This window comes from Petaurus breviceps, unplaced genomic scaffold, assembly GCF_028583685.1.
Source record: "Petaurus breviceps papuanus isolate PSGF00001 unplaced genomic scaffold, PetGlider_PUasm1.0 115, whole genome shotgun sequence".
Lineage (NCBI taxonomy): Eukaryota > Metazoa > Chordata > Mammalia > Diprotodontia > Petauridae > Petaurus > Petaurus breviceps.
Window position 1 is genome coordinate 7,885,288 of NW_027185612.1, and position 27,617 is coordinate 7,912,904.

General features: G+C 38.0%; 1 protein-coding gene and 1 long non-coding RNA gene across 2 annotated transcripts in view; one reads left to right on the top strand and one right to left on the bottom strand.

Annotated features, from left to right (window-relative positions):
- The window catches only part of CNPY1 (canopy FGF signaling regulator 1), a 169,334-nt gene extending 142,820 nt beyond the window's left edge, over positions 1-26,514 (bottom strand). The window contains exon 1 of the mRNA XM_069084505.1: positions 26,398-26,514. The gene's annotated coding sequence lies outside the window, so the exon portion shown is untranslated. The remainder of the gene's footprint in view (positions 1-26,397) is intronic.
- LOC138158349 (uncharacterized) overlaps positions 1-27,617 on the top strand; it is a 1,179,890-nt gene that overhangs the window by 88,188 nt on the left and 1,064,085 nt on the right. The window lies entirely within an intron of this gene.

Sequence of the window (27,617 nt, forward strand, 5' to 3'; positions counted from 1 at the left end):
CATTCACAAACATGTCCCATACTATGATCGATGTGGGGGGATGCTTCTATGACATTACCTCCCCTTTTCCTTCTCTGCCCCCTCAAGGCAACATCCACTTTTGGAGCTGCACACCTAGGGCAATAGGACCTCCTGCACAGTGTGCCTACACCCCAGCCCTGGGGTGATTCCCACTCCTCCTCTTCCACAAAAATGTGCATAATAATACCAAAGGCATTATTGGGGCTGTTTATGTTGCTCCCTCCCAGGAACTGCACCATGGCAACTTAGGCTTGGTCTCTGGAATGTCTTTCCACATCCTCCCTTCCCCCTTCTCTCTCACTGCTTATTAGATTTTTATTTAAAATGTTTATTAAAATTCCAGAAACTATCTCTCTTCAACCTTCATTATGAAGACTTCATTTTTTCCCTGTACATTTTCATATTTAAGTAGGGCATTGGGCCTGAGGGTTGAATACTCTGTTAACAGCATGGAACTTTGAAAATGTGTGTCCAGATCACTGTTAAAGGTAGGAGCATACCTGAAACTGCCTAATAACCATCTGTTTCTATCGTCCTGTAAGGAGAGCGTCAAAGATAATAAGATTTATTCACAAAGTATTTACTCCATTGTTTCAAACATAAATATGTAAATGGAAAAATCTTAGACTGGGAATTACCTACTACTACAGCTTTCAAGTCTAACAATATTCTTTGCTCTATAAACATAGGCTGACAGGGTAAAAAAAAAAAAAGGTACAGCTGTGGTCCTAAAGAAAAAGAATTAGAGAAGAATCAAACCTATAGGCAATTATTTAATGAGAAAGAATGATGCTGCAAAAAGACAGCAGATTATTCTAGGTAACAAAGATTACCACTCCCCCCAAAAAAGGAAAAGAGAAGCTTCTCTTCCCATATCTCATTTACCAACCTTGACCCCCACCCCCACCCCATCTCCCACAGGAGGGATATAGCCAGAGCTGTTCATTAATAATTAGAGGTCAGGTCAAGATTTAGAGAAGAGAAAAGGAACAAAGAAGTAGAAACAAAGATTTTCAATTACAAAATACTAATGTTGATTAGATTTTTTTTTCTCCTACCTTCTTTGCAAGAGGATTATGGGGGAGGGGGTTTATATTAAAAATAACATAAGTAACTCCATTTTTTTATTCATCATTTTGTGAAGTTAAGTTTCAACTCTATGTAAGTCAACTGATTTTGGAGATTGCACAATTTTACTCTCCCCTACTCATTATTACCTGATCACAAGATTATACTGCTGGCCTTCACCTAAATACCTCCCTACCCCCTGCACCAATAAGAAACCAGATGTCTTAATCTCTATATCCCGTTTTTCACTTACTACTCATTGTATATTAACTAGGGAGAAACCAAGATCTGAGGCCCCTTGTGCTACCAAAAGCCTGGGGCCCAATTTGTTTTGCAACAGATACACTGCTGAATAAATCACTTATGTGGATAAAACTTGGTTTCTTTATTTCATTGTAATAGGTGAAGGGATGAGAGAGAGAGAGAGAACATCATTGCTCTCCAAAATGGTTGGATTAGTTCACAGTCTCACTAACAGTGTATTAGTGTCCCAATTTTTCCACATCCCCTCCAACATTTGTCATTTTCCCCTTCTATCATTTTAGCCAATCTGAAATGTGCGAGATGGTAGCTCAAAGTTGTTTTAATTTACATTTTTCTAAAGAGTCAATAATGATATAGGGTATTTTTGACAAGACTATATATAGCTTTGATTTCTTCATCCAAGTTTATATCCTTTGACTATTTATCAACTGGGGAGTAACTATATTCTTATAAATTTGACAAAATTCTCTATATATTTGAGATGATACCTTTATCTGAGAAACTGTCTTATAAAAATGTTCTGCTTTCTAATTTTAGTTACATTGGTTTTATTTGTACAAAAGCTTTTTTTTTTTTTTGCTTTTTGGAGGGGGGAGGGGAGGGCAATTGGGGCTAAGCAACTTGCCCAAGGTCACAAGACTAGTTTTTATGTTGTTTCTTTAGTACAAAATTAGTACAAAGGCTTTTTAATTTAATATAATCAAAATTATCCATTTTGCATTTCACAATGCTATCTCTTTATTAATAAAATTTTATATTCATAAATTCTTCTCTTATCCCTAAGTCTTATAGGCAATATATTCCATGTTCTTCTAATTTATTTATCTCTCCCTTTATGCTTAGGTCACATATCCATTTTGATCTTATCTTGGTATATAATATAAGATATTGGTCTACACCTATTTTCTTCCAGACTGCATTCCAGTTTTCCCAACAATATTTTTCCAAATAGTGAATTCTTATCCCAAAAGCTTAAATCTTAATGTTTGTCAAACACAATGTTATTGTAATCATTTACTACTGTGTATTGTATGTCTACATACATATATGTCTATACATATATATACATATGTCTACTCTGTTTCATTGATCCACCTTTCTATTTCTTACTCAGTACCAGATAGTTTTAATAATTACTGACTTATAATATAGTTTAAAACCTGGTATTGCTAGATCTTCTTCCTTTAGATTTTTCATCAATTCCTTTGATATTCTTGACTTTTTGTTCTTCCAAAAAAAAATTTTGTTATTATTTTTTCAAACTTAAAATAATTTTTTGATAATCTGATTGGAATGGCATTGAATAAGTAGGTTAGCTTAAGTAGAATTGTCATTTTTATTTTATTGGCTCTGCCCACCTATGAACAATTAATATCCCTTCAACTATTTAAATCTGACTTTATTTATATAAAAAGTATCCCATAACTATATTATGAAGTTCCTGGGTTTGTCTTTGCAGATATGCTCCTAAATATTTTATGCTGTTATTTTATTTATTTATTTTTTTTAAGCAATCAGGGTTAAGTAACTTGCTCAAGGTTACACGGCCAGTTATTTCTGGGTGTGGTGCTAAGTATCTGAGCCCGGATTTGATCCAGGTCATCCCGACACTGGAGCCGGTGCTCTTACTTGCTGTACTACCTGGCCGCCCCCTATGCTGTTATTTTAAATGGGATATCTCTTTACTCTGTCTTCTTGCAGGGTTTTGTTCATAATACATATAAATGCTGATGATTTATGTGAGTTTATTTTTTATCCTGCAACTTTGATAAAATTATTACTTTTTTCCACTAGCTTTTTAGTTGAATCTCTAGGATTTTTTGAGCATATCATCATATCATCTGTGAAAGTTTTATTACTTTATTGCCCCTTCTGAATAATCCCATTTCTTTTTCTTCTCTTATTGCTAGCATTTCTAATACAATATTGAATAATATTGGTGATAATGGGCATCCTTGTCTCACTCCTGATTTTATTTGGAAGGTTTCTAGCTAGACCTGTTACAAATAAGTCTTGCTGATTGTTTTAGGTAGATGCTTATCATTTTAAGGAAAAAAACCCACTCGTAACTATGCTTTCAAGTCTTTAAATAGGAATGAGTTGTATTTTTGTCAAAAAACTTTTTCTGAATCTATTGATATAATAATATTTTTGTTATTTTGTTATTGATATAATCAATTATGTTAATAGTTTTCCTTATATTAAACCATCCCTGCCTTCTGCTTTAAATCCCACTTGGTCACAATGTATAATCTTTATGATATATTGTTATAGTCTCCTAAGTAGTTTTTAATTTAGAATTTTTGGCCCAATATTCATTAGTGGAATTGGTTTATGATTTTCTTTTTCTGTTTTTGCTCTTCCTGTTTTAGGTATCAGAACCATATTTGTTTTATAAAACATTTTTATCATTATTTTTAATAAAAGTATTGTTTCTGTACCTTGTTCTTTAATCCTCTCCTTTAAGGTTAGGTTATTTAGTCTCTAATTAATTTTAATATGTTTTTCCTGATCCCCTATTAAATATATTTTTATTGCATTATGATCTGAAAAGGATGCATTTAATACTGCTTTTCTGTACTGAACTACCGTGTTTCCCCGATAATAAGACACTGTCTTATTAATTTTTTTGGAAAGAAAAACACCAGAGGGCTTATTTTCAGGGGAGGGCTTATGTTGTCCTGCCTCAGCTCTCCTCCGCGGCACTGCTCTCAATGGCGCCAGCAAGCAAATCACTGGGGAAGAACAGGATGATGTGCTCACTGCTGCAGCTCTGATTGGATGGAGCTCGGAGCACGGTGTGCGTTTCACGGGGGGGGGGGGGAACGGTGCATACAGATGGTACCGTAATGTAGCGTGTAGTGCAGGGGATCACCTTCACTACAGTAGCAATCTCAATAGGGCTTATTTTCGGGGGAGGGCTTATTTTAGAGGAATCTTACACAGTGAGGGGAGGGCTTATTTTGGGGATAGGTCTTATTATTGGGGAAACACAGTATAAAGTTTCTATGCCCTAATATTTGGTCAATTTTTGTAAAGGTACCATGTACTGATGAGAAAAAGGCATATTACTTTCTATTTCCATGCAGTTCTTTCCAGATAGCTGTCACATCTAGCTTATCTAAGATTCCACTCATCATCTTGACTTCTTTCTTATTTATTTTTTGTTTAGATTTATCTAGTTCGGAGAGGGGAAGGTTTAAGTCCCCCACCATTATAGTTTTGCTATATATTTCCACCTGCAATTCATTTAGTTTTTCCTTTAAAAATTTGGATGCTATAGTATTTGGTGCATATAGCTTTAGTATTGATATTACTTCATCATATATGGTACATTTGACCACAGTATACTTTCCCTGTTTACCTCTTTTGATTAAATCTATTTTAGCTTTAACTTTGTCCACAATCACAATTGCTACCCCTACTTTTTTTTTTAATTCAGTTGAAGCATAATAAATCCTATGCTAGTTCTTCATTTTTACTCTATGTGTGTCTGTAGCAGCAAGCACTCCAGCATCCCCAGGGTGGCTGCCAACACAGGTTCTTAGATATGCTTTTCTAAAGGGAAGCAACTCAAAATGGGTTAACAATCTTGCTTTAATCGATCAAACATATCATTTACCTAGTTCAGGGGAAAAAGTCAGCACCCTGAACTTCAGAGTACATGGAGGTTACAAGCAGAAATTACAAGACAGAGAAACAAACAGATCAAGCAGACAGGCCTCCAACTGTCCAACCATTACATCCATATCTAGTCAGTTACCAGAGAAGGAAGCATCAACATCTGGGTTTTTCAAAGCCAGATGGGGCTCTCAACAGCTGCCCAGAGTCTCGTCTGGTCAAATCACACAACATTTCTCAAAGTGAGCCCCAAAGCAAAGCCTCACATCAGGGATTATATAGCCTTCTCCAGGCTCAGAGGATGTAACAACCCTGTTGACCCACTGCCCAATCACAAAGTATCTTCTGAAAAACAAGCCTCCCACCACAGGCTCCAGGTGCACTTAAGGTTATCAAAGGGCCTAGGGGCAGGGAAGATCTTAAAAATTTACATTTCTGTAACAGTGTCTCTCATTTTTAAAGGTGTTTACATTGTAAGCAACATATTGTCAGATTCTGGTTTTTGACCCACTCTGCTACCTTTTTTTTGTTTGTTTTATGGGTGAGTTCATCCCATTCACATTGTAAGTTATAATTACTAGTTGGGCATTTCTCTCCATCCTATTTTTTTTCACTGTTTATCCTTCTCTTTTTACCTTATCCTTTCTCAGATATCTAATTTAGTTCTGATCACTGCCTCCCTAATCCAGACCCCTTCTTCTAAGAGTCCCTCCCTTATCATATCCCTTGTATCTCCTATTTTTTCTTTCTTAACAAGAAGATTTTTATACCCTTCTAGATGTACATTATTCCCTCTTTAACCCAGTTCTGATGAGAATAAAGTTCTAGCACTACCAGCCCTCTACCCTCTCCTACCTTCCACTGTAAGAGTTCTTCCATTCATGCCTCATTTGTATGAGATAATGGATCTATTTTACCTCTCCCTACCCAATTTTATTATTTAAGATCATCTCATCATAATTAACTTTACCCCAAGCCTTCTATCTATGTATACTCTTTCAAACAACCCTAGTAATTATAACATTCTTAAGAGCTACAGATAACTTTATCCCACGTAAGAAGTAAACAGTTTGACTTTATTAAATCCCTTACAATTTATCTTTCATGTATATTTTCTTATGTTTCTCCTAATTCTTTTTTTTTTTTTTGCTTTTTGGAGGGGGGAGGTCAGGGCAATTGGGGTTAAATGACTTGCCCAAGGTCACATGGTTAGTAAGTGTTAACTGTCTGAGGCCGGATTTGAACTTGGGTCCTCCTGACTCCAGGGCCAGTGCTCTATTTACTGCACCACCTAGCTTCCCCCTCTCCTAATTCTTATAGGTAAAAATTTCCATTTGGTTTTGATCTTTTTCTCAAGAACACGTGAAAGCCCTTTAATTAAATAAATATCCTTTTTTTTTTTTTTTATCCTTGCAGGATTCAGGTTTGCTGGGCAAGATATTCTTGGTTGCAAACCCAGCTCCTTTGCTCTTCAGAATACCCATGTCCTTCAGTCTTTTAATGTAGAAGCTGCTAAATCTTGTGTCATTCTGACTGTAGCTCCACAATATTTAAATTGTTTCTTTCTAGTTGTATGTAGCATTTACTTCTTGACCTGAGAACTTCAAAAATTAGCTATAAGGTTCCTGTGAGTTTCCATCTTGGGATCTTTTTTTAGGAAATGATCAGTGGATTGCAAAATATCTAATTTTACCTTCTAGTTATAAAACTTCAGCAATCTTCTTTAATAATGTCTTGAAGTATAGTGTCTAGACTCTAGACTCTTTAAAAAAAAAAAAACTTAACTTTCAACAATTCTTTATTTTTTTCTCCATCATTTGTTTTCCAGGTCAGTTATTTTTGCAATGAGATATTGTATAGTCTCTTCTATTTTTTTCATTCTTTTGATTTTACTTTATTATTCTTGATGTCTTATGAATTCAATATCTTCCCCTTGCCCAACTTAATTTTTAAGGAGTTATTTTCTTCTTCTTCTTTGTCTTCTTCTTCTTCTTCTGGCAGGGGGAAGGCAGGGCAATTGAGATTAAGTGACTTGCCCAAGGTCACATGGCTAGAAAGTGTTAAGCATCTGAGGCTGGATTTGAAATCCTTCTGATTCCAGGGCCAGTGTCGCCTAGACACCCCTAAGGAGTTATTTTCTTCTGTAAATATTTCTGTTTTTCCTTGGTTGACTTTCTTTTCCTAATTTTCTTGATTACTCTTCTCCCCCTATTTTTTCCTCAACCTCTCTTATTTAATTTTAAAGTCATTTTTAAGCTCTTTCAAGAATTCTTTTTGAGCTTGTGACCATTTTACTTTTTTTTAAGCTTTAGAAGTAACTGTTTTGACTTCACTGTCCTCTTCTGAGTTTGAACCCTGATCTTTTCTATCACCATTGTAGCTAATTGTGGTTAGGTTCTTTCTCTTTTGCTTACTCATTTTTTAGCAGTTATTTCTTGTCTGTTACATTTATGTTAGAGTTGAGCTCTAGTCCTGAGGTGTGGGGGATAATTTCTTAGGCTTCAGGTTTTTCCTACTGTTGCTTTCTGAATTCTATCCAGGGGGCTGACCACAGGTACTCCTCTCTGCCCCTGAGCTATGACCAGATCCCCTAGCAATGATGTCACCACAGACACTCTTACTTCCTGCTGTCCCTAGAGTGGCTGCAAGCTACAGCTCACCCCTCTGCCCTTAGAACCAAAACCAGGGATTCTGCTCTCCTGTAAATGACCATAGCCAGCAGAGCCCCTATGCAACTGCACTGTCAGCTATGCTCACTCCTCCTTGCCCACACAACAGGCACAGCATCTGTGCACCTGGACCCCATGTCCAGTACCAGCCAGTAAAGAGCATTGCAGTCTTTCCCTTATCAGCTGCCTGACCCCCACACTGTCCATGGTCTAAAATGCCAGAAGCTGAAACTGCCAACACAACTGCCCCTAAGGGCTTGTTGTTTGTTGATTCGGTTTGTTGATTCAGTACTGCAGGTATTTGCACTTCAATCAGGTCAGACTGAGACCCTGGGGATCTCAGGTCTTTCCTAACACCCCCACCCCAAGTTGTCTTAGGCTGAACAATTGCTTTATTCCCACTTTTAATTATTTCTGCCACTATAAAGTTCACTTTAAGGCATTTCTTTAAATTATTTATGAGGAAATTTGGGAGAGCCAGGTAATCTTCTGCTTTATTTTGCTATCTTTCCAGAATCCCTTCCTATTTGCAATTTCTATGACATGAATTCCCCTTCCCAACTCAAGGCCTTTGCACTGTCTGCCATGCCTGAATGCTTTCCCATCTCACCCACACCTCTTAGCTTTTTCTTTTCTTTTTTTTTCTTTTTGCTGCCTTCAAGACGCAGTTCACATTACCTCCACAATCTCTCACCTTCCCTCTGATATTACTTTCCATATACTCTCTCTATATCTTATATATGATGAGTTCAGGAAAGAGGTTAGGGCTGTATATATAGATCTGGGAATTGTAAATATAGTTATGATAACTGAACCCCTGGGAGCTGATGAGATCTCCAACCATCATAATATAGAAGGAAAGAAAGGCCCCTCTGCAGCCTTCCTGACAAGTGAATATAAAACCTATGCTTAAAGACCTTTGGTGAAAGGGGGACTCACTACTTCCCAAGCAACCCATTCTGGTTTTGGATAATCCTAAGAAGTTTTCCTGACTTCAAAACTAAACTTGCAACTTCTACCCATTGCTTTAAGTTCTATTTCCCTGTGGCAAGTAGAGTAAGTCTAATTCTTCTGCCTTACAACAACCTCTTTGAAAACTTGAAGAATGTTGTCATGTACTCCCTAAGTCTAAGTCTTCTCCTCTCTAGGCTAAACATCCCCATTTCTTTCAACTAACCTACATACTGCATAAACATGAATCCCTTCACCATCCCTTTTCCTTCATCTGGATACTCTCCAGATAATCTTTCCTAAAATGGGATGCCCAGAGTAGAACATGATATCTCAAAGTGGTATATTAGAGCAGGGCAACAAAACTATCACTGCCTTAAAAAAAAAGCACAACTTAATATTTTATTCCCCCCCCCAATTACATGTAAAAGCAATTTTAAACATTTAAAAATTTTTTAGAGTTCCAAATTCTCTCCTTACCTCTCTGTCCTTCCATCCCTCCCCCAATGAGAAGACAAGCAATTTGATATAGGTTATCCATGTGCAATCATACAAAACATATTTCTATGACAGTCATGTTGTGAAAGAAAACACTGACAAAAACAAACAAGAAAAATAAAGAAAGTAAAGAAAAAGTATGCTTCAATCTGCATTCAGACTCCATCAGTTCTTTTTCTGGAGATGGAGAGCATTTTTCATCATAAATCTTTCAAATTTGTCTTGGATCATTGTATTGCTCAGAATAGCTATTTCATTCACAGTTGGTCACCATGCAATATTGCTATTATACAATGTTCTCCTGGTTGTACTCATTTTACTTTGCATCAGTTCATGTAAGTCTCTCCAAGTTTTTCTGAAAGCATCCTGCACATCATATACAAGAACTGGATCAGTCATTCCCCAATGGATGGATATCCCCTCAATTTCCAATTCTTTGCCACCTCAAAAAGAGTTGTCATAAATATTTTGTACATATAGGTCCTTTTTCTTTCTTTTTAAAAATCTCTTTGGGATATAGACCTAGTAGTGGTATTGATTGCTTGGTCAAAAAGAATGCATTTTATAGTCCTTTGGGCATAGTTCCAAATTGTTCTAGAGAATGATTGAATCAGCATTTCACTTTACCAGCAGCTATGACTGCCTTCTTCCTAGTTTCTATGCCTCTATTAATGTAACCTAAGATTGCGTTAGCTTTCTCAGCTGCCATATCATACTGTTGACTCATGTCGAGCTTGCTGCCTACTAAGACATCTAGAGATATTTTCCAGGCAAACTGTCTAGTCATACCTCTCCCATCTTATATTTGTAAAATTGCCTTTTTAAAATCTAACTACATTTGTATAGCGGGTGAGAGACAAAGGTTCAGACCTGTGATTTTATCAGTGCAGTGAACTTTCAGTACAGGAATTCCCTCCTATGAAGTACTCTTTAAGAATAGATAATCTTTAGAGAACTGCCTAGGACATTGAGAATTATATCACTTGTCTATGGTCACATAGATAATATATAGAATGTAACTGTCTAGAGGCCAGGGACTATTTTCATTTTTGTCTTTGTACCTCTAAGTTCTGGCACAGTGCTGGTACCTTTGCAACAGATGTGCAATTTCATTGCTAGAGATAAATGCTGGTGGGTAAATTCCTTCTACTATTGCAGATCCACAACTACCTCTTGAGAGATTACATTTACCTCTATTAAATTTAACCTTATTAGATTTGGTACAACTCTGTGGCCTATTGAGATATGTTTGGATTCTGACTGTTTTCCAACATGTTAGTTTTTCCTCCAAGCTTTGTGTTATCTGAAAATTTGATAAACATACCATCTAGGCCTGTATCCAAGTCATTGATAAAAATGTTAAACAGCACAGGGCCAAATGCTGATACCTAAGGGTGCAAACTGAATGAATAAATAAGGTAAATGTAATTAAGCCAGACCGTTTATTTCACAGACAAAAATATATGCTACTTTTCTATGTAATAAGCTCCTAACTCATCATTGACTCCAGCAACCAACAAGCTAGCTATCATATATTTCTCCTCCTCTTCTCCTCTAAGCTTCCTGGGAAAGGCATCTATATTCTCTGCCTCCAATTCCTTTCCTCTCACTCTTTTCTAAATCCTCTGTAATCTGGCTTTGAACTTCATCATTCAATTGAAACTGCCTTCTCCAAGCCACCAATGATTTCTTAATTGCTAAAAATTAATGGCCTTTTCTCAATGCTTATCCTTCTTGGCTTCTCTGGCATGTTCCCCACAGTCAATCACCTTCTTTTGGATACTTGCACCTCTCTAGGTTTTTGTGATACTGTTCCTCTTTGTCTATCTATGTTTCAATCTCCTTGACTGGTTCTTTATTTATGGGTATCTAACTATGTCTGTTTCCCAAGGCTCTGCCCTGGGCTTTCTTTCCTTCTCCCTCTACATTATGATGGCTGGAGATCTCATCAGCTCCCATGGGTTCAATTACTATATCTATACTGATGATTCCCAGATCTTTCTATACAGTCCCAACCTCTTTCCTGAACTTCAATCTTATAACCAAATGCCTTTTGGACTTCTTGAACTGTATATCATGTAAGCATCTTAAAATTAATGTGTCTAAAGTAGAACTCATTATCTTTCTCCCAAACATTCTCCTCTTACTAGGTAGGACACCACCATCCTCTCAGTAATTCAGGTGCACAACCGCAGTGTCATCCTCTACTTCTCTCTCACACTCATTCCATATATCCCTTTTATCGCCAAGTCTTGTCTTTTCTATCTTCACAATATCTCTCATTTACTTTCCCTTCTCTCCACTGACACAGTTGCCGCACTGGAAGAGGCTGTTATAAATTCATCCCTAGACTATTTTAATCACTTGCTGATGGGCTTCCCTGTCTCAAATCTCTCTCCACTCCAGTTTATATTACACTCAGTAGCTAAAGTGAGCTTTCTAAAAGCCCAGGCCTGAACATGTCAACACCTTAATTAACAAACTTCAGTGGTTGCCTACTACCTACAGGATCAAATATAAAATCCTGTTTGCCATTTAAAGCCCTTCACAACATGGTTTCTTCCTATTTTCCAAAGCTTCTTACAATCTATCCCTTCCATTTCTCTACAGTCCGGTGACACTGGCCTATTTGTTGTTTCTTGTGCCTGATACTCCATATTGGATTCAATATCTTTGTAGTAGGTACCCTGTTCCTGAAATGCTCTCCTTCCTTACCTGTGCCTACTGACTTCCTTTGTTTTCTACAAGACTCAGGTCAAATCCCACCTTCTGCAGTGAACCTTTCCAGGTCCCCCCACTTACATAGTACTGGCAGAAGCACAAATATAGCTCAGGTCACTGCAAGGTTCTCCTTTCTCTCCATATGTGCTTGAATCAAGATTCCTAGTTCTTTGCCTTCTTTTTAGTAGCCCTCTTAGCTAAATCTTATGGTTAACTAATGTGGCAAACTACCTACTTACAATAAATCAATCAACAAGCATTTATTAATCACCTCTCTGGGTCAAGAAGGGAACAATGTGATTGGCAAAGAAAACAAATTAGCCATGCTTCTGGGAACCTTAAATGATTAAGCCCTGGATGAATTTCAGCAGCCTTAGTGTAAGAGAGATTGAAAGCCAGGAGCTGGTTGGGGAGGAGACCTCTGCAGGGAGGAAGAAGGGAATTTCTCTTCCATCCTCCACCTCTACCCTGGAGGAGACATTTCATCTAGCAGGGAGAAGAGACATATACTCCAAACAGATACAGACTAAGAAAAACATTCATCCAATAAAGGAAACAGCTTCCAGGGGCATACCTCCTGGCTGCAAGAAAAGAGAGTCAGATTATAAAGAAGAATAGACCCTGGGAACACAGGTGAGATGCTGCACCCGAGGATAGTGGCAAGAGGGCTCAGCAAAGAAAATACTTCCAGACCCTATAAGACCAGGAGTTATATGCTGCCTTTGCCACATGTGAATCCTACATATGTGTCTTGCAAATATTCTTCTCCAAGGTTAATCCCACTCTTCCTATAGACATTATGTATTTGTGGGACAGTGAATTCCAGCCTGAGGAGGGAAATGTTTTATAACTACTTATCTTTCTATGCCACATAAATGCCTTTACTAAGAGCTAACTGAGTCTACTGGCTGATTGTTAATGGAAAGTATACCACTGGGTATGTGGGGGGCTTATAATAGTTTTAGGAATACAATTCTATGGGGTTACCCTTGGAACCTGAGGTAGCAGTCACCTTCTCGAGACTCCACCCATTAGTGTAAATCCATGTTGGGGAAGTGGTCCAGAAGGAGTAACAGGTAATCTGGGGAGAAAGTACACTAGATACCAGGTGAATTCTAGCCTCATTTCACTTTGCCTTTGATCTACAGATATCTCACTTTGATTCCTTATCCAGTAAACTCTCTGTCCTTACTAGGGAGTGGGGATTACTTTATTTAGCTGATAAGACACATGGACACAAGATGAAATCAAATTATTTAATGAGTTCCACTGTTCTCATTTCACCTTGTTGCTGAGCTCCAGGTATCTCCCTCCCTCAGCTTCTCTACACATTCAGTTCCCTGTTCTTGGAAGCAACTCCTGGCCTGATGTAGGAGTCTCTTCTACAATGCCCCCAGCAATGGCTGTCTACCATCTGATTTGGGGTCTGTCATTTCCACATTATGTAAGTACTAATGAATATCCATATAGGCATAGTGGCTGTAAAAATATAAACCCACCTTGGTTGTTACTTCATATATTCCAAAGGGTTTTGAAAACTATAAAATGAGGTTGTGTTATTATCTAAGTATGTGACTTTAATAACAAAAGAAAGCCACCAAGAGAGAAATATAGGAGAGGAACTAGAATATTGGGACACTGAGTAACACACAGGATTCCCAGGTCTCTGCTATGCCCCTGTTCACCAAAACACTGGATATAAGAATCTCCACGTTGTTCATGGTTAAAAAGCCAACTGAAAGGCAACTTTTATCAAGGCTTCTTCATGGTATTAGTTTGTGTTATCTCAACAATTAACTTTCTAATCATCTACAGTTTTAACATTAGACCTCTCCATCACTACCACACAAAACAAAATCTCATAAGCAGTTTATCAGCTTGTAATGTAATGCCAAGCAAAGGCAACTTCCCAAGGTTCAAAATACCAGCATAGGTGCTCTCCATTTTATTCAGTGACAAATTAAGAACAGAGAAGATCAAAATATGACATCATTCAAAATACAGCATTTACTAAGTGTGATTCAATAATCTCCAAGTACTACCCCACCTCTGGACATTACATTCATTTAATCACTCACAAAGTTCCTCTTCTAAGTACTACTCCACCCCTAGGCTGTACCTTCATTTAGTCCATCACAAAGCCCCTCTTCTCAAATGGAGATTAGTTTCCAATCATAAGTAAAGTACATTCATTTGTTCAATCACAGAGCACAAAAAGGTCAAAAGTTCCCCACCCTTGGATCACAATTGAATCTACCCCAGAGTTACAACAAGCTTAAGCACAGCACTTAATACCCAAATGGAGGTCTTTTCTTCATCTTGACACAGGCAAGTTCTCAGCAATCTTTGTTCCTGGGGAGACAAAGCTTAGCAAGGCCACCAGATACATTGCCAGTCTCTTTATTAATTCATTCTCCCTCTGCAGAACAGTCCTAGGACCCCTGAAAATATTAGCAAAACCCTCTTCCAGGATTTCTGTAAACATACAACAAGAAAATCCTTCTTCAGGGCTTTGGAACCAACAGCAAGGTTCCAAAACTTCTGCAACAACAGGACTGTCTTTCACCAGTGGACAGATCTGGCAAAACAACATCAAAACAGACAGACAAAGTACCAGCATAATAGCCATGTCTCCTCAGTCCTTGGCAGCTCTGGGTGGCAGGTCTCAAAAGTCCTGGGCAATTCAACGTGGCCCTCAGCAATCCTCTCAGTCTCTCTCTGCCTCCACGATGCTGCTTCCAAAAAGTTCTTCTGCCTCTCTCTTGTGTCTCTCCAAATCTACGTCACCAGCTCCTCCCAGTTCAGCTCTCTCTTTTCACATCAACAAGTCCATCCCACAAGTGGGATTAACAAGCTCTGGGTTTTAACACAAATCAAACCAAAAACCAAGCCAATACAGGGGAATCTTTAAATTACATTACTATTACACAGCTCAAACAAGGAATCTAATCAATAAAACTAGATCACAGCTAGACCTCTTATCTATTCAGTTACATGGCTTCAGTCTGAATGCTAAGAAACTAAAGTGGCTCTTTTCTACACTCTAATATGTTTGATGACAGGACTTTTCTATGCCTTTTCATCATGTTCCCATCTTCTGGAATTCCTTCTCTCCCTTCCACCTTTGCCTCCTCTAGAAAGCCCACCATGATTTTTCTGCATCTTACTGAGCACTCTTCCTGACCTTCTGCAGGTTTTATAATCTCTACCAGACAATTTAGCCCTCAGTCACACATTGTTTTGCATTAGTTGTTGTTGCCTGATTTGTTTTAATATTGTTTCCCTGACTAGATATTTTAAACTTCTTATCCCTCACAGTACCTAGAGTGGTGTTGTTATTCATATGCTATTTACATGTTATTCACATGGTGGGTGAAATGCTAGCTAATAAATTGATAAACTGAGTTGTAGAATGTGTCCTTTAGTCTCTCTGCTGTTGGCAAGTGTACATCAACTATGAGGCAGCTAACAATTCGCTTCCCTCCCTTTGTTTGTGTGCCATGTGCTGTGTGTAGAGCACCCAGCTGGCACTAATTCCATAAATGCCTTTGAGACAGGCACATGTTATCCATCCCTTCATTCCTGGCCCCTACAGTTACAGATAAGATGAGATTTCATGTCTTAAGTTTCTCCTGGACCCTCCTTCCTCAAGATGGGCCTTTCATAAACCTGTCCTGGTAGATAAGCCCCCAATCAGTTCATGATGGCACTGCCAGTACTTTTCTTTCTCTTTCTTAATTATACGTTTAATTTAAAACTTAACACTGACTATCAATACAATAAACTAGACTTTCTCAGGAACTATTTACATTTAAGTTAATTTCAGGACCTAAAATATCCTAATAATTCAGACATTTTCTCTAAGTCTTCATCAGGGTTCTGTTTGTCCATTCATTCTCCTTCATGCTTCTCTCTAGCCTTTCTTCTTGCTCTGCTGCTCTGCTGGACCTTCTTAATATAAATTCTTTTGCCCTTTTAGCATAATTTTTGGCTTTTGGCTCATGCATTGATGGTTCCAGCTGGATCAGCTGTGCCTGATTCCTTATCTAAGAGTGCTGCACATAACCCCTGAGGACCAGCATCTCATGAACTTGGACACAAGCAGGACTGACAGAAGAAAAAGGGGCTCTGAAGATTTTATTGAGCCTTCAACTCCTGTTGACCTTGTGACATATTCCTTATGACTATTCTCATTGACTCTTCTATGAGACCTAAGACATCAGTGGATAGAGTGCTGGTTCTGGACACAGGAAAAGCTGAGTTCAATTTAACCTCAGATACTTCCCAGCTGTGTCACCTGGGGCAAGTCATTTAACCTCTCTACCTTATTTTCTTCAAATGTAAAGTGGAGATAATAATAGTACCTACCTTCCAGAGCTGTTGTGTGGGGGATATCTATATAGCACATAGCACTGTCCCTGGTCTTTCCTCAGTACAGAAGACTTTCCCAAGTACATATCTCCAATGCAGAAAAGCATAGACACACAAGAGAAGCCATTCCTAAATAACAAGGGACTCAGCTCTGAATTCTAGTGGATCAGGTTTAATTCTGGAGAGAACCTGACCCCTTCCTTCACCCTAAGAAGTCCAAGGGAAAGCTATCAGAATGTAAACCTCATGTCTGAAAGAGGGGGAAAGAAGGCTGGAAATTTTGGCTTCACCTTTTAATCCTAGTGAGTGGGTAACTCTTCTTGGCTCAGTTGCCAGTCAGAACAGTCCACAGTGTCAAGGACCATGGGAACCAATAAAGAACTGTATGTCATTTCAAAGCCTACCTACTATAATGGTAATGGAATTTAAAGATCCCCTTGTAATGGCTTGGTTTTCAGGTTGTGTTAAAACCCAGAGCTTGTGAATCCCATTTGTGGGATGGACTTGTTGACATGAAGAGAGAGGTCTGAACTGAGAGGAGCTGGTGCCATGGATGGAGAGGCCCAGAGAGAGCCCAGAAGAACTTTTGGGAGCAGTATTGTGGAGGCAGAAAGAGAGAGAGAATTGCCAGGGGCCAGAGTTGCTGAGAGAGAGAGAACTGCCAGCTGAAGTCACCCAGACTGCTGAAGGCCAGTTGGAGCTGCCCAGAACTTCTAAGAACTGCTATCCACAGCTGCTGAGAACTGAGGAGGCATGACTGTGGCACCGGTATTTTTTCTGTCTGTTCTGATGTTACTTTGCCAGATTTGTCTGCTGGTAACCAGGACAGTGCTATTGTTGCAGAGGTCCTGGAACCTTGCTGTTGGTTCAGAAGCCCTGAAGGAGGGTTTTCTTGTTGTATGTTTACAGAAATCCTGGAGGAGGGTCTTGTTGATATTTTCAGGGGTCCTGAGACTGTTCTGCAGGCCGAGGTGAATTGATGAGGATGCTGGCAATGTATATTGTGGCTTTTTTAAGCTTTGTCTTCCCAGGAACAGGGATTGCTGAGAACTTGCCTAGGGTCAAGATGAAGAAAAGACTTCTCCTTGGTGTGATGCTGTGATGATATAGTAACCTTGTTGTGGCTTAGGAGTAGATGGCCTTTGTGCTCTCCACTACCCCTTTGAGAAGGTGCTTCCTGGTAACTGATGATAATTGTAAATGTGATCCAGGGGTGGAGTACTTTGATTTTTGTGCTTTGTGACTGACCAAATGAATATGCTTTGTTTATGATCAGAAACTAATCTCCAGTTGAATAGAAAGAAGACTTTGTGATTGACTAACTGAATGTACATCCCAGGGATAGAGTACTTGGACCTTAGTACTTTGTGATTGAATTGAGGACTTACTAAATTATTGAGTTACACATGGTGAATGCTGTATTTTGATTTTCTGTAAATGTCTTGCCTTAATCCATCACTGAATAAATGGAGTTTGCTATGCTTGTAATCCAAACCTGGAAGCTGCTTTCGCTTGGCATTACACCTCCACAGGGACCAAAAAGGGGTTTTTGCATCTTCTCAAAGTGCTAAGTCCTTCAGCACTGAACTAGAATATATATATTTCTTCCCATGGAGCCACAGAATGTATGCTCAGTTCCCACATTAGCACATCTGGGGTGGGGGTAAGGTTTCCCCTGATCATTCCTGGTTATATTCAGAAGCAAACAAGTTACTTAGTGTAAATACCTGAAGATAGATGCTAAGTGATTTGGGCAGCTTACGGAGAGTTAAGCAGATAAAAGGATTAGTTTTAGTTCATAAAGTTCTTTGGAACTTTCAACTTTTAGGTGCATCATTTTGCATCTAGACAATTCCCAAAGTTGATGCTATTTTTACTAAAATTTTTAATGCTATTCATAAAGCCTGGAGCTTTGTGACAGGTATCAACAATACTAAACATTATAAAGAGAGATATCCCACAGGCAGACTGAGCATTGTAAAGGAGTACTTCTTATTTGTGAGTTTTCTCCTTAAACTCCCCTCAATTTCCCTATTACTCTCCCCACTGTTTTCCTTTTCTGAAACAAAAAAAGAAAGGGGGCCACAAGCCTGGAAGAGCCAACAGGCATACCATCTGTGTTCCTGGCAAGCTCTGCCTCATAGATGAACAGTTTATAAACATGTTTCTGAGACATCAGAAACAACATCTTAACCATTATAAATACAACAAAACTTTGTACATTAAACAATTAAGTATCATTAATTCAAAGAGTATGAATTTTTATTTCACAATCCATCATGGTAGTATGATATAGAGTCATTAAGCAAATTTGTGTTTCATATATAATCTAAGATTATGCTTTTAACTTGCCATGATTAGCAGCTCTAGCTTTATGTTTGAAACAGAAAGATGATGGCCATCTTCTCATAATCAATTTCATTTATTTATTCATTCATTCAATAATTAAGCATCTATAATGCTAGGCACTAGGAAATAAAAATGATGCAGTCAAAGCCTTCAAGGAACTTATATTCTACTGGAGGAAACTGTGTTTCCATATAAGTAAATATAAAATAAATAATATGGGGGAGAAACACTAGTAACTATAACTGGGAAGATCAGGAAAACCTTAATATAAGAGGTGACCCTTGAACGAAGCCGGGGCAGTAGAAAGGAGAGCATTCCAGTCCATGGATAGATAGACTATGAAAACAGAAGAAATTCCAGGGAAAGGGAATATAGTACGTGGGGAATAAGCCAGATTGGTTGGAGCATAGAGTATGTGCATTTAGCTTTGAAAGACTTCTTGGAGCTTTAAATGCCAAATGGAAGAGTTTATATTTTATTCTGGAAGCAAGAGGGAGCCACTAGAGCTTTGTGAGGATGGGAGTGACCTCATTTGGATTATGTTAGGGCTTAATGTATTATAGCGCCTAGCACAAAGTAGGTATTTAATAAAGATTTGTCGAACGCCACTAGTTGAGTCTTTAAATTCAGTTGAAAATCACATGAACTTGGATTTGCATGATGTTGTGGAGTAGACTAAATTCCAATGTGATCCAAACAAAAATGAGCCATTCAGTACATGGTTAAGATATGAGACACCACTGTGTACACTTTAGTTTCCATTATAAACACATAATTAAAATAAAACCTCAAGCTCTAAAAATAATTTGTATTTATTATTTTAATTCTTATTAGTATGCATGATAAGAGCACATTGTAATATCTTAATAAGAAATGAGATATTTTTAATAACTAAAAATAGGCTAAGGATGATAGATAACATGGAGATAACATAACTAATTATGACTGAAAGTGACTCTGTCAGCTCCAAAGCACAAAGTAAGATGGCAAAGAAAAATGTAAAGTTCATTTCTTTTTAGATAAGAGCCATATAAGAGTTCATATAACACTTCTGAATCTAAAATTTGCTTGCCACAATTTAGATTTCTGCTCTATTTGAATACTGTGGGTTGAGATCTCCATCTAGCCCTACATTCTAAAGAAAAGCTTTGAGAAAGGAAAGTTGTGTCTCTTCCCCCTCTTCTCCTGACCCTGCCCGGCCCACCTCTATATCTTAGGAAACCCACAGAGACCAAAGGAATTGAGTACTGTACTGCTCAAGTTGTAAGGGAGCCTGAATGAAAGCACAGAGCTCTATCAAGTAAGTTATTAACCTCTCTGTGCCCCATTCTTTAACTGTAAATGGAGCCTAGCACATTTTCCTATCCCATAGATAAGAATGTGTAGATAAATGAGGATGTGATGGCAAAATTGGCTCCCTAAGCTCTGGGGTTGGGGGTGGAGAGAATGGTGCTATTTAAAATAAAAAAAGTATTATTGCTTTATCAAAATGTTTGCCTTTGGCAAAATATAGTTTATGTACTGACCCATTAATCACATTTCTCTCCCAAGGATCCAGCCCTCAGTTTTCTGTTCCTTCTCCTCTGTATTCTCTCCTTCAAGGAGCTCACTTATATGACTTTAATTACTACCTCTACTTAGAGTCACATCCTTTAACCTCTAGTTTTGAGTTTCTCCTTACCTTCAAAACATATGTACCTACATGACCTCAAACTCAGCCTATCAAAACAAAAGCCTCTGTTCTTTCTTTCCAAGTCTTTATCTTTTCTAGGTTTTTTTTTTCTACTTTTGTCACTGTATCTGTGGAACTTCCTCATAGGCAGTGGGGTGCAGTGGAAGCAGCAGTAAATTAAGGGTGGGAGAACTGAGTTCTGATCCTCACTCTACTACTTATTACCTATGTAAACTAGGGCAAGTTATTTTACCTTTCCATTTCCTCATCTGTAAAATGAGGGGGTTAGACCAGATGATCATAAAATTCCTTTCCAGCTCCAAAAGGTAGGATTTGGGGTGACCAGGAAAGGCTCAGCCTCCCTAAAATACTCTTTATATCAAGATCCTTAATTACTGAAATTTCAAAATCAACAAGTCTTTGACCTAAAAGTACTTACTTAGTAACAATCTGTTCAAATGAGCCAGAGGGATCCAAGTCCAGGGCCTCCAGCCCCATGGTGTAGCTGTGGAGGGATGGATCTGGAAAGGTGCCTTCTATTAGGAAGGTAAATCTACCATATGCCCACATAAAGCCTCTTCTTTCTCATATGGTAGCCAGATTTGACAGTATTGAAGGTAGCACTTACAGCTGGAACATGGAATGCATTTTCCCATAAAAATGCAAATGCTGGTCTATATAATAATAGCTCATTTATCAAGAATTCCAATATCAGGCAACCTTATCTTATAGGTGTAGAAAACAGCTACGGTATAATGGTCAGTTGAGATGATAAATATAAAATATAAACTGTGTAGGACTACAGAACCATTAACATAAACCAACAAAAAGACCTCTATACACAAAATAGAAAGAATATGCACTTCATTCACAGGAGAGATACTCAGGTCCTCATTAAGAGAAATTAACATTTTTCATAATTTTAATATTTGAGAAGGCAGGTTGGATTCCAAGCTCACACAAAATTTGAAGAAGCAAATTAGAGGTGAGAGAAATGCAACCAGAGGAAGGTATACTACAACAGCAAGAAATAACAACTGAGAATAAGAAAGGATACAGAAAAACTATAAAAGACACAAAAACCTAAAAAGCATTGTAGTCTGGGACTATTAAGTATAGGAACAACTGGTCCTACACAATTCAACAGGACCTGTAAACACTATTGCATTGATTTTGAGGTATACTCCAAAAAAAGTTTAAAGTTATATTCAATATACTCCACTGAAGAAGACAAAGAATTATATAATGCATTTTAAAACAATTCTAATTTAAAATGCTTAAATCTTTAAGATGTGGTGTTTTAAAGGGTAAACTTTTAGAAATTTGGAAAACTTAGCTATCCAAAATGAGTTTTATAGTCAAACTTTCATGATAAGTTAAAAAAAGGGTTTTGGGGAGTGGCCTGACAATCTAACAATGATTTACATTTATTTTTACCATGGAAAAATGAATCTTTGAGTTCAATAAACTTATTTATAAATTAACTTTTAAAATACAATCTATCCATAAGATCAAAATCTAATACTCCTTGGAAAAGTAACACATTTAGTGCTATCAATTGCTATTAACCTACTATGATTAGGAGAAACTTTTCTTAAAATGGCATTTTGATGGAGCTACAGGGTAGGGAGTCTTGGTGTTAGGAACTTGAAATGCTATGGAGAGTATAAAATTATAGAGAAAGAGGAGACTGAGGCTACTAAGAGTAAACTTCATCTATTACACAACCCAAAGTTCTTCTGCCAAACTCTGGGGTCAATTTCAATTCCTCCAGAAGTCACCAAGCTATAGTAAGTGTGATGATTGTGAATTATATTCATATTGATAATCAATTAACATTTGAAAGTGCATTTACTTTCCTGCATGGCAGATGTTACAGTGGCCAAGAGGCTAAAATGACTAACGGCTAAGGCCAGCAATGCCTGGGTAGGGCTACATAAGATTCAAGCATGACAAGTAGAAAGTCCATCAGTGGTATTTACAACAACTTTGGTTATATTGTTTGAAGAACATGTAGTACCAAGCATGTTAACAGAAGAATTTAGGAGGTAGATATAGCCTGTTTCAGATTCAATAGGGAGAAGCAATAGTGCCCATTAAAAGAAGACATAACTGAAGCATAGACTCTAATTATTATAAGCAATAGTAGGCATGCATAACCTACAGCCTGCAGGTTGCTTATGGCCCTTGGACTGCTCGCAGCACGCCAAAGGATTTTGGGCAATCTGCAAAATTTTTAGGGGAAAACATCCTCTGTAGGTAGAGGAAATTCTTTAACCTGCCATAGGTTGTGCAGATCTGAACAAATAGGCTAAAAATCTATGCTAATATATGTTAATGATATTGTGACAAAGAGAAAATAATGACTAAGATCAGATGTCTAGAACTGAAGAATGAGTAATACTTGAAGAGGGAGAGAGGAGGATTGATACCTACACAACCAGGAAAGTGAATAGGAATTAATTAAATGTATTATGTATAAAAGAAAAAGGGAACCTGGAGAGTAACTCATTCCACATAGATAATCACCAGAGATATGACGACTCAAGCACTTAGATAAATCTGTATATCTACACCTTATGTAGCAGTCCTTTGGCCATGAAAGAAGGACAGTTCTGGGGAGCAACAGCAGAGAAGAGCTTCAATCCATGCTCTCAGATAATAGTCTAAATTCCCTAGCCCTGAATTAGTCCTCTTCAGCAGCCACTGCCTCCATAACTTGACCAGTTTCTAGTCAACTATAGACAAACACAGACTAATGCCACAAATGTCTCCCATTTTCCCTGGAATACAAGGACAAGACATAGATAGGCAGAAAACCAATAGAGATTGAATACAAAGTGAGGTGAGAAGCAGGAGATCATTGTGCATGGCAAAAGCAATGTTGTAATGATGATCAACTGTGAGAGATTTGGTTACTCTTGTCAATACAATGATTTAAGACAATTTCAAAGGACTCATAATGGAAAAAAATGCTATTCACCTTCAGAGAGAGAAATGAGAGCAAATTTAGATATAACTTTCTTGCTTTCTTTATATTTTTGTGATATGGCTAATATGGAAATATATTTTGAATGATTTCATATGTATAATTGGTATAATTTTGCTTGCTTTCTCAGTGGATGGAGTAGGGGTGGAAGGGAGGGAGAAAATTTGCTACTAAAAATTTAAAAAGAAAAGAATGTTAAAAATAAATAAATATTTTTTAAAGAAATAAAACCAATAAAAGAGCAGTACCATGGATGCTAAGAACTAAAAAAAGGCAACAAAGAGAGGCCAGAGCTTATCAATGTTAAGTGCTGCAGAAAGGTCAAGGAATATGAAGACAAAATCCTCTTTGAGGTCATTGGATCTGTTTTAAAAGTTGGTCATTGTTTACTTTGGAGAGAACAATTTAAGTATAGCAGTGGGCGCAGAAGCCACATTATAAAGGGGATGAGAAGTGAGTGAAAAGGATGTGGAGGCTCTGAGGACAGACTACTCTCTCTACAAATTTGACAGTAAAGGATGATAGTTTGAGGGGGCAGCAAGTTAAAGAGCAGGTTTTGTTTCGTTTTGTATTTTATCATAGAGAGACCTGAGTATGTTTCTGGCTTAATGCAAAGGATCTTTGAGAGAGAGAGAGAGAGAGAGAGAGAGAGAGAGAGAGAGAGAGAGAGAGAATACACACACACATATTTAGAGCTACCTTAGAAGTCATCTAATTCAATTCCCCTCATTTTACATGTAAGGAAAAAGACAATAAAACAGAAAGAAGGTTATCAACCCCACCTACCCACTTTCAGTCTTGGAAAATGAAGCTCTTGAGTGCTATTTTCATGTCCTAGGAACATGATGGTCAACTTTTTTCATTTAGTTCAAGGAATAAAATACAGGGAGTAGCAACTGAGGCAGAAGAAAGTCATTTAAAATGCAAATGTAATGCTTTAAGACTTTTCTGGCTGACTGTAGGTTTGAATTATAAGAGCTGAGGTGGCCCATGGGGCTACCAGCTAAAAGACCTGAAACACTTCACCCATGGAGAAAAGGCTGTATATAGCAACTGCAATCTGCCAGACCACCAGGAGGTGGCAGCAGAGACAGTAGAGAACAGCTTTGCAGAGACATGGCTTGATGCCAAAAGCTGATAACATGAGTTGATCTGTGGGTAAGTGAGCAGTAACTTCAAGCAGAGAATAGTTCCTTTGAGAGTGCTGCCCAAGATAACAAATGGTCTAGATTATATGTATTCCTGGGCCTCATGTGTTCCCCTTTTGTGAGGTCCTCTCCATGTGGGTTCCTTATATGTATACACTGTTTCCTGGTCATGGATGTTCTCTATATGTGTTCACTTTCTGTTGATTGTGTGGGAATCTATGGGAAAGTATAGACCTGTGTATGTGGAGAAGGGGATTTTCCTTATTACGTTATTTTTCCATGCTGCTTTATTAAGTGTTTTTGGCTTTGAACTAGTATGAACTCTGGTTGGTCTGGCAAAAGAAATATTGATGGAGCTCCTGAGATGGAATTTTGAGCAGAAAGCATGCTGTGATTGGGGGACAGATTGGGGGACAGACTGGGGGACAGGGGGTCATCTATAAGTAGATGAGGAAACTGAGGTCCAAAAACTTAACCAAATTCATACAGATAGTAAATAGAAGAGCTGGGATTTGAATCTGTGTTCTTTAACTCCAACTGCAGCATTATTTCAATGTATCATATTGCCGACTGATTAAACATAGTTTTGGAGATGACAGATCTGGATGAGATTAAGGATAGAGGAAAAAGGGTTACTTTTAGTAAGGAGGAGGGCCAACTCACCCTTTGAAAATGTAAAGAAGGGGAAGAAATTGCAGAGAATATAGAGAGGTCTTAAGGTGTGGAAGTAGTGAGAGGCTGGAGCTCACACTAGATCACTTGAGTCTTCTCACTGCCAGGGGGTCATTGTTGATGGGGGTTTAGATGGAGTTGTATTAGGGAGAGTGAAATGGAAAGTTGATAAGAGGTAAGTAAAATGATTCCTATGCAGCACTGACATTAGAATGTTGACCCAGTCAGGATGATTTCACCCAGTAGCATGTCACTGTGGTAGTAGGAATAGTAGAAGGAGAGGATGGTAATAATCCAGGGTTGATTATTAACAAAAGGGGCACAGAATGAGACAGACTTGTCACCCATCAGGCAGCTTTCTTTATATACTACTACTCTTAGTCTTTGGTGCCTCTTAGAATCTTTGTGGTGGAGCTGCCTTTATTGTTGACTGTGCAAACACAGACCTTCTAATATAATTCAATTCAAAAAGCATTAATCACCTACTTATGCAATGAGGAAGTATGATGTAGTAGATCTAGCATGGGACTTGGAGTCAGGAAGTCCTGAGTTCAAATCCTGTCTCATACACTTATTGTGTGACACTGGACAAATCATTTACTTCCTCTGAACATCAGTTTTCCCACTTATAAATGGGGGATAATAACAGCATCTACTTCAAAGAGTTATGAGAATCAAATGAGACAATATATGTAAAAGATTTTGCAAATCTTAAGTAGGGAGGAAGGAAAAAGGATTTATTAGACAACTACTGTGTGCCAGGTACTTATATGATCTCATTTTAATCCTGATGACAACCCCAGGAGGTGGGTGCTATTATTATCCCTATTTTACAGCTGAGGAAATTGAGACATACATAGGTTAAGGCTAGGAAGTGTCTGAAGCAGGATTCAAAATTCAGGTCTTCCTGACTAGAGATGCAGTGCTCTGTCCACTGTATTCCCTAGATGCCCAAGTACTATATTAGAAATGAGCTTGTATCATATTCAAGGCGCTGTGAAATAAGGAAGTTATAAATGTAACCTCACCCACCTGAAGGAGTGGGTCCTGACATTTTACTCCTCCCCCCAGGGTTCTCTGGTAACCTCTGGGGGTTCTCTGCAAATGGTTCCAGCCCCCACTAATGGTGGTCCCTCGAGAGTAGGAGGTCCCCTGCTCTCTAGTTTCATTTAGCCACTAACAATCAGATTAACTTTTCCATAGAAATATTTATTTCCAAAGTTATGATCACAAATATACAAACTTACTTCCCCAACTGGTGGGAAGCAGAATTCCTCCCTTCTTCACCCTCCCTCCCCTCCCCCCTTCCCACACCATCTCAGTCTCTAGGGAGGGTAAAGGTAAAGATTAATAGTTTGCTTTGGTTTCTATAGATCACAGTACCTGTTTCAAGTGCTAAACTCCATTGGGTTTGAGTCCCAGGCACTCTGGCTTCTTAGGGCTTCCATGATGGGCTGGCTGCACCATCCCCTACCTGCAATCCTGGCTCCAAGGTCATCCTGGCTTGAACTCCTGCTTCACAATATAAACCAAGACAAACAAGGAACCCACATTATGCTGAAGGAAACCATAGATGACAAATTAATATTAATATGAAGCTTATATGCTCAAAATACTATAGCATCTAAATTCATAAAGGAAAAATAAATTGAATTGCAAGAAAATATAAAAAGTAAAACACTATCAAGAGACTTTAATGTCTCTCAGAGTTGGGCAAATCTAGAAGACAAGAAAAAGGGAAAATGTAAAATTGAAAAAAATTTCTGGAGAAGTTAGAGCTAAAAGTCATATGGTATTTTCTCAATGTGATTACTAAAGAATAAATGTATTTTGTAAGGGTTCCTTATGTAACCTTTATTGGCTATGTATTAAGGCATAGAGATATTGCAAGTAGATTGTAAAAAGAGAAGGATGAGGTTCTTTCTCTTTCCTGGTCAGTAGAGTTGAGCCTAGGTTCAATTCTTTTTTTTTTTAATTAATCAATTTAATTTTAGTTTACAATATTCAGTTCCACAAGCTTTTGAAAGGTTCCAAATTTTCTCCCCTTCTGTCTCCTTCCTCCCCCCTCCCCAACCATGACAGCATGCAATCCAATATAGCTTCTCCAAATACCTTCACATTAAACAGTCAAGTTGTAAAGAAGGAATTTAACCAATGGAATGAACAAGAAGGAACAAAACAAAACAAAAAAGAGAGAACAAGTAGTTTGCTTCAATCTGTATTCAGACTTCATAATTCTTTCTCTAGATGTAGATAGCCCTTTCCATCATCAGTCTTTTGGAGGCATCTTATAGCCTTGTATTGCTAAGAGGAGTCCAGTCCATCAAAGTTAGTTATCACAGATATGATGTGTCTGTAATTGTGTACAATGTTCGCCTGGTTTTGCTTCTCTCACTTAGCATCGGTTTATATAGGTATCTCCAGGTTGTTATGTAGTCTGTCTGCTCCTCATTTCTTATAGCACAATAATATTCCATTACATTCATATACCACAACTTGTTTAGCCATTCCCCAATTGATGGGCATCCCCTTGATTTCCAATTCTTTGCCACCACAAAAAGAGCTGCTATAAATATTTTTGTACGTACGGGTCCTTTTCCCAC